The sequence below is a fragment of the Setaria viridis genome, chromosome 8, assembly GCF_005286985.2.
Source record: "Setaria viridis chromosome 8, Setaria_viridis_v4.0, whole genome shotgun sequence".
Classification (NCBI taxonomy): domain Eukaryota; kingdom Viridiplantae; phylum Streptophyta; class Magnoliopsida; order Poales; family Poaceae; genus Setaria; species Setaria viridis.
This window is the reverse complement of record NC_048270.2, coordinates 36,517,294-36,525,491: the sequence shown is the minus strand read 5'-3', so window position 1 is coordinate 36,525,491 and position 8,198 is coordinate 36,517,294. Positions and strand designations below refer to the sequence as shown.

At 43.5% G+C, this 8,198-nt stretch overlaps 1 pseudogene; it reads right to left on the bottom strand.

Moving 5' to 3' along the window:
- Window positions 1-264: 264 nt before the first annotated feature.
- On the bottom strand, window positions 265-3,046 carry LOC140220303 (uncharacterized; annotated as a pseudogene).
- Between the last annotated feature and the right edge of the window lie 5,152 nt (window positions 3,047-8,198).

Genomic DNA, 8,198 nt, shown 5'->3' with positions numbered 1-8,198 from the left:
TGGTAATCCATGAAAAAGGAAAAAACTACTATTTTGAACATGCAAAAATATTAAGAAATATTAACTATAATAAATTTGACAATTATGCCATCGGTATACAATGTACTTGTATAATTGCCTCTAATTTAATGTTTCTAGACTTTTGATGAGACAAAATAGTATCGTCAATCGAGAGAATACCACATAATTGTTCGAATTGTACAAAATACATTACATAGTTCATCACATGATCACATAATATTAAAGTTCTAAAGAGACTCATCATTATGCAATGGGAACATTGATAATCTTCTTCTTGACGAACATCCCTTGGTCACGATCGCGGCGTAAGTACGGAGCGTCTTCTTTGGATAATAAGATGTTGGGGTCAACTTGAACTGAGAATGGAGGAAGGTCATCAAACTGATCAAAATCTTCTTTTCTTCTCCCTAGCAGAACTATGTGGCGTTTTGGCTCATCTTCTGATTTTTTTACCAACCTTCATCTTAGGTTTGCTTGACATGCCCTTCACATAGAAAACCTGAGTCACATCCTTGGCTAGGACGAATGGTTTGTCTCTATATCCAATCTCATTGAGATCCACTATTGTCATCCCATAACGGTCTTTTGTTACGCCTCCTCCAGCAACCCATTGGCAGCGCAATAGAGGGACCTTCAAAGGTCCATAATTAAGTTCCCAAATCTCCTCTATGACACCATAGTAATTGTTCTTATTCCCATTATTGTCTATTGCAACTATAAGGGCACCACTATTTTTGTTGGTACTCTTTTGATCTTGGGCTCTCGTATAAAATGTATACTCACTCGTACCCTTGGTATTGCAATAGCGAGACAGATGGTCCCTAGCCAACCATTGAAGTTGTTTATCAATCGTCTCATTACCCATAAGGTGTCGTCGGATCCATGTTGCAAAAGTATCTATGTGATGTCGTGTATTCCATACATTAGACTTCCCGTACAATATCCTTGTGCTCCTCCATATATGGAGCCACAAAGGATGAATTCTACAGCACTAGTTTGCTTTGTGAATTTCAGTCTCATGTATGTTGATATTATCTTTCTTCTCGAGTGTGCCCTTTCCATTCACGTGTCCCTCATGTCGTGACACGGGGACCCTATCAGACTAAGTCCATCAATAAAGTCAACACAAAACTCAATAACCTCCACTGTTCCATATCCCTTAGCGATGCTTCCTTCTGGATGGGTATGATTGCGAATGTACTTCTTTAGGACCAATATGAACCTCTCAAAATGCCACATATTGTGCAGGTATATTGGACCCAGAATGGTTCTCTTTAACAAGGTGAACCAAGGAGATGAGTCATAATATTAAAGAAGGAAGGTGGAAAGACCATCTCAAAGATGACAAGACATTAGACCACGTCATTCTGTTGCTTTATTAGATTGTTTGGATAGATTGTCTTCTGCGAAATTTCATTGAGGAACGCACATAGCTTTACGATTGCCAACCTCACATTCTCTAGTAGAATACCCCTCAGTTCAACCAGAAGCAACCGTGTCATTAGGATGTGGCAGTCATGTGACTTTAGATTTGTGAATTTCTTCTCTTTTAAATTTATTATTCCCTGTATATTAGAGGAGTACGTGGACGGGACCTTCATACTATTCAAGCAAACAGACATGCTTTCTTCCTCCTCTTTGCTGAGAGTGTAGCTGACAGAACATAAGTAGTGTTGTCCATTCTCTCTCTTTTCTAGATGTAGGTCCTCTCGTTGTTCCGTATGTTTCAAGTCCTGCCTTGCTTCCATTGTATCCTTTGATGCCTCATAAACACCGAGGAAGCCTAGCAGGTTCATGCAAAGATTTTTCATCAGGTGCATCACATCAATTGCGTTGCGGACCTTTAGAACTTCCCAATAAGGTAGCTCCCAAAATATAGACTTCTTCTCCCACATGGCTGCACGTCCGTTATCGTCGTTCGGAATGAACCCTTACCAAAGACTACCTTCACATCCTTTATCATAGAAAATACACGCTTTTCGTTAGCACAAGTGTCGGGCTCCCCTTTAAAATGCTTTCCTTCCTATCTTAAAGGGTGATTCGCAGGAAGAAATCGACGGTGGCCCATATACACTACCTTTCGACAGTGTTTCAAATACATGCTATCGATTTCATCTAGATAGTGGGTGCACGCCTGATATCCCTTGTCCCTATGTCCCGATAGGTTACTAAGTGCAGGCCAATCATTGATGGTTACAAAAAGCAATACTCTCAGAATGAAAGTGTCCTGTTTGTCCTCATCCCACACAGGTACATCTTCTTCCTTCTAGAGTAGTAAAAATTCATCAACCAATGGTCTTAGGTACACGTCAATGTTGTTGCCAGGTTGTTTTAGGCCTTGGATAAGGACTGGCATTATGATAAACTTGCACTTCATGCACAACGAAGAAGGAAGGTTGAAAATACATAGGGTCACAGGCCATGTACTACGAGCACTACCGAACTCACCAAATGGATTCATTCCATCAGTGCTTAAACCAAACCTTATGTTCCTTGCATCCTTCTCAAAGTTTAGAAATTCCCTGTCAACGTTTCTCTACTAGGAACCATCTGTGGGGTGTCTCAGCTTCTCATCTTGCTTACGTTCTTCTTTGTACCATCGCATCGACTTAGCGTGCGCCTTGTTTCTGAATAAGCGCTTCATACGTGGTATTACAGGGAAATACCACATCACCTTTGCTGGAACTCAATTCTTGATAGGCTACCCATCAACATCACTAGGGTCATCTCGCTTGATCTTATACCGCAATGCCTTGCAAATAGGACAAGCATCCAATTTCTTATATTCCTCACCGAGATAAAGGATACAATCATTAGGACATGCGTGTATCTTCTATACATCCAATCCTAGAGGGCAAACAACCTTTTTTGCTTCATATGTGGTTGAGGGCAATTCATTAGCCTCGGGAAGCATGTTCTTTATGATTCTCAATAGCTCCCCAAATCCCTTATCGGTCACACCATTTGCTGCCTTCAACTGCATCCATTCCAGTGTGCTACCCAACTTTTTGTGATCCTCAAACATCTTCTCAAATTAATTCGTCTCCTTCGCATCTTTGGAGTCTTTCTTTGCACTAGCAATCCCTGACCTAATTCATCAACTGGTTCATCTTCTGCAAAATCTTCTTCAGCTTCGCCCATTTCAAAATCTACAAAGGCACCACCTTCAACTCAATCAGCTGGAATGTTGTTATCATCATCATCTGCTTCACCGTCTTCCATTACAACTCCTCTTTCGTCGTGCTTGGTCCAAAGAATATAGTTATCCATGAAACCCCAACGAAGTATGCGGCCGTGTAGAGTTTTTTCTATTAGAGTGATCCTTGTTATTTTTGCACATTCTGCATGGCCAGCACATGAAACCCTTCTGCGACTTGTTGGCCTCTACCGCTTCAAGAAAAGTCTTTAGACCATTAATGAACAGCAAGGAGCACCGGTCGCCATACATCCATTGCCGGTCCATCTACAAAAGGTTTTTAATTTACTTCTCCATTTGTAAAGCAACAAATGTAAAAAAAACACTTTTTTAAAAATATTGTTGACCTTTTATATATGGACTACTTTCGATGAGCAAATTAAATCCCTACAAATGTTGTGGGGAATTTCGGCAGCAACTCCCTTTGTCCCGAATCTTCATTAGCTTGAGCTCAAATATGTTATTTATGTAAATAAACAAAATTAGTGGATTGTTTTTGTTTCAATATTGTACTTATGTCATTTATGTAAAGAAACGAAAGTAATTAACACAACACATATTTGTCAACATCCAATACGAATTTCTCAATATCGAACAGACTTTCATAAGTAAAAATTCTACATTTTACATGCATGTATAAATTGAAAAACTCTCCATCATCCTTACTCTAAAAAAGCACAAATTTCTCTAGCTAAAAGCATAAAATATAGAATACTAATTATGACAGGAGGGAGGATGCTAACCTATATAAGAGTTGGAAGAGTGAAATTCCCCCAAATCATAGGGAAAATGGGCAGCACCTCCACTAGGTCGCCATGGGAGTGAACAAGCCTGAGCTCTCGATTAAATGGTTGAGCTTGGGCTCATGGAAGAGGAAGGAGCTTATTTTATAGTTTGTATGTTAGTACCGGTTGATGGCTCTAGCCGGCTCTAAATTGTGGCATTTAGTACCGGCTGAAGCTAACAGCCGATACACATATGCGTGAACATCATTTAGTACTAGTTGAAACTACTAGCCGGTACTAAATGGCTTCAAGGGGAATCTAGCCGTTGGCCAACCGGTCCCCATGCCGCCATTTAGTACTGGCTGATGCTCCAAACCGGTACTACAGGAGCTTCGGTGGTACTGTGCGTGATGACCAGTGCATTAGTACCGGACGAAAAGGTATCCGGTACTAACGCGTTGGACGAATGCTCAGTTTTCTAGTAGTGACAGGTTCCACCACCACAAGAAATCTTACCAGCTCAGCTCGCACAAGATCAATGTACCTAATATTGAAGCAAAGGAAAGCTAATCACCAATAAACAATTACTAATATAATTGCTAATATTGAATATTGGTAATACGAAACATAGAAAAAGGTTTAAGGAAAGATTGGATGGTATATGGGGATAATGACAAGGATGAAGAATACTATAAGCGAGCCAACGAATTAACTAAACAAAATGAAATAATTAAGTAAGATGGGCATATAGATATCACGTGATACATGTAAAATGCTGAAGGCAAATAAAAAGGATGTGCTAATCATTGTTGAAGATACGATAGAAAACATCTTGAAATTATGAGTTCTACATTACTGACCATGACTATTATTATATATTACTCCCTTCGTCCTAAATTATAGGTCGTTTTGACTTTATTAGATTCATAAACTTTCTTATGCACTTAGATATACCCTATGTCTAAATGCATAATAATATCTATGTATCTATAAAAGCTAAAACGACCTATAATTTGGAACGGAGTGAGTATCTCCTATGAACAATATGCAACACTCAACAACGGAGACCTTGCGAAGGCATGCAGTACGCGGCAGCTTGCATGTCCAGGCCAATCAAACGGCAATGCTACTTGCATGGATCAGATTTGCCGGCACCCGGCAGCATGCACGTCCAAGTACATCGAACGGCCGTGATCCATGCATGTATCGATCATTCAATCGATTCGAATCATCATGTGTTTTTTTTCCAAACCATCCATGTGTTTAGCGATTGATGCGTGGAGGTCCACCTGGATGGGGCCCAGAGGAAGCAGGACCAGTGATGGCCTCTGTATATAGGCATTTGTGATTTGGCAGGATCTCCTGGATCCGTAATGATTTCTTTGGAGCAATCGGTCCGCATTGTATTTCCATTGCAGGTAACATATCCATCTGCTACGTTATACTCGCTCCGTTCCAAAATATAGGTTATTTTGACTTTTCTAGATTTATAGATATTATAGGGTATATCTAAGTACATAATAAAGTTTATGAATTTAATAAAGGTAAAACAACCTATAATTTGGGGTAGAGGGTTAGCAAGTTAATTTCAACAAACAAAACAATTTATCACATAATGTGCATGTCGATCCTCCTGAATATTAACATGATATGATGTTTCTTTTTAATATAGAATGTGTTTTTAGGACCTGTTCTAGAATTATTGATCACTCGCATTGCATCTAACGCTTGATATCTTCATATGGCTCCCAAACTACTGAATCTATGATGACTTTATAAGGAGATGAACTGAAGTAAAGCTGAAGTGCAGATTACAGATTGAAAGGAATTTGAGATGGTTCAAGGAATAACACGTTGCTAGAGTCACTACTAGAAAAATGACTTCGTGTCCTGAGGCTTAGTACCGGTCATATTTGGACCCGGTATTAGAGGGGACATTAGTATCAGATCCAAATTTGAAATTGGGGGAGGCCCACTAGTACCGCCAACCGGTACGGGAAGCCTCCCCCGTGCACCCAGCCAACACTTAGATTTTTTTAGATTCCAACGCACGCACGCGCACCAACGCTCCTTCTTATCCTCAGCAGTCAGCACCAACACAGGAGCTTATCTCCTCCTGCTCCTGCCTCCCCCTCCTCTCTCTCCTCTCTCACTCTCTCTCTCTCTCACCGATGCAGGAGTGGCAGCACCCCCTCCTCTTGCCCCCCTCCGCTCGCCCCTCACCGGCGGTGAGGAGCGACGTCGAGCGATGGGGCGGGGCGGCGGCGCTCGGGAAGGGCGGGAGTTGGATCCAGGAGGTGCTCGGGAGCTCGGGAGGGGCGGCGGCGCTCGGGAGGGGCGAGGGTGGGGGAGGAGGAGCCGACAGGGGTGGGTGGAGAGGAGGTGACAGGGGTGGGGAAGGAGCTAGCGGCGGGGGAGGGGGCGGCAGGGCCCGCCGGCGGGGAGGGGGGAGGGGCGGTGAGGGTGGGGGTGGAGGGCGGGTCCAGGGGGATTTTGCTTTTTTTATGTTTTAACACCTCTAGTACCGGATGGCTAGTACCGGTTGACCAACCGGTACTAGAAGGAGGTCTAGAACCAGAAGTAGAGGCATACTATATTTCAGATGTGTTGAGAAATTTTTCCAAAAGTTCAAAGTTCATGGTGCCATCTTGTTTGAGAACGGGAAAGGTACGTAGGTAGCAGCTATCTCTTAAACAAATTAGAAGAACGTGAAGATGAAGCTATATATGGTTAACATATTCAGTCTTGCATGGAGCCATTTCTCCATTCACCGTATTTCAAATCCCAGTGCCTAAGCTATGTACTTAACACACACATGTGACAGCTTTCATTAATGTTGTACTTGTAGGCGCCTGATAGGAGCATATTCATGGGATTCTGAGTGTGGTGCATGTGTACTGATGTGTGTGCGAATGGTTCTCAGTTTATCTTAAGCCAAAAGGGAATTTCCTTATTTGCCACCGAGAAAACTTGTAATCCCTTATATGCTATTGTTGTGTCTGACACGTGGGATCCCCCACAGTTACTGACACTGGCATATAAGGGATTTCGAGCTTAACCAGTGGCACGTGAGGAATTATTCCTTAAGTCAAACTATCAAAAGTTTGACCGAATTTGTAAAATGGAGTATTAACATCTATCACGTTAAAGAAGTAGCTGTTAAAAAAATATTTCAAAATGTATCAAATTCTGATTGTTGGTGTCATAAACATTATTGTTACGTACTACTACACAAACAATTTGTAGGGGCAAGATCTTTTTTTTGGGGGGCAGACCAAAAGAACAACTGGTCAACCGCCCTTGATAACTCAATCGGACATTGTTGCAGCCGACACAACCTTGAAAATGAATTGGCACATCAACCGCCTCTGAAAATGGCAATTTCCACGGTGGACCATGGGGCCACCCGCACCTGGAAATGGGTTCATTTGTAGGTGCGCGTGACCCTGCCGCCCGCTCCCAAAAATCAATTTGCAAGAGCAGGTACCGTCTGCGCTTACAAATGGCCCTGTTCAAAAAATTTTGGACTCCAACAGCGCTAACATAAAAATCTAAGTGGACCGTCTCTCACTTTTTCTCTCTCCCACCTCTCTTTCAGCCTTATCACTTCACGCCTATCATATCATCTTCCCTAGGACACTCACTCATCTCTCTCTCTCTCTCTTACTCTGTATCTTCTCTCTTTCCTTTCCTGCCGGAGAACTAGTGAGCAGCACAGGAGTGCGGCCGGCGAGGTGCTGCGGCTACGGCATGCGGTGGGGGCACCGGAGCTGCGCCCATGGCAGCACGGAGGCTAGAGATTTTGCGGGAGGCCTCGGCACGCCTATCTGGGGGCACAGTCCAAGGAGCGGCGGCGGCCAGCCGGGGGTGCGGCTCGCCCGCAGATCAGCGGTGCGAGGACAGGGTGCGGCTCACGGCGTTGGGTTGCAACTGCTGGGTGTGGGTCTGCGGTGCCAAGCGATGGTTGGACGGGGCGCCGCGGCCAGGGCGAGCGGCGGCTGCTAAACGAGGCCACCGTGGCCGAATCCAGTCGTGCTGGGTCGAGCGGTGGTCGGGTGCAGCCCCTGGGGCAAGTGGCAGATGTGGATCCAAGAGCGCCACGTGGGGCTAATGGCAGTGCGTTGTGGCTGGCCGGCGGTGTTTGGTGGTGGATACTGATTATTTTGTATTTTTGTCGATTAGCACTACAAACTGCATTTGCAGGGTTGCTGCAAACAACTATTTCTAGCTGCGAATAGTAGGTGCGGGTTTTGAGT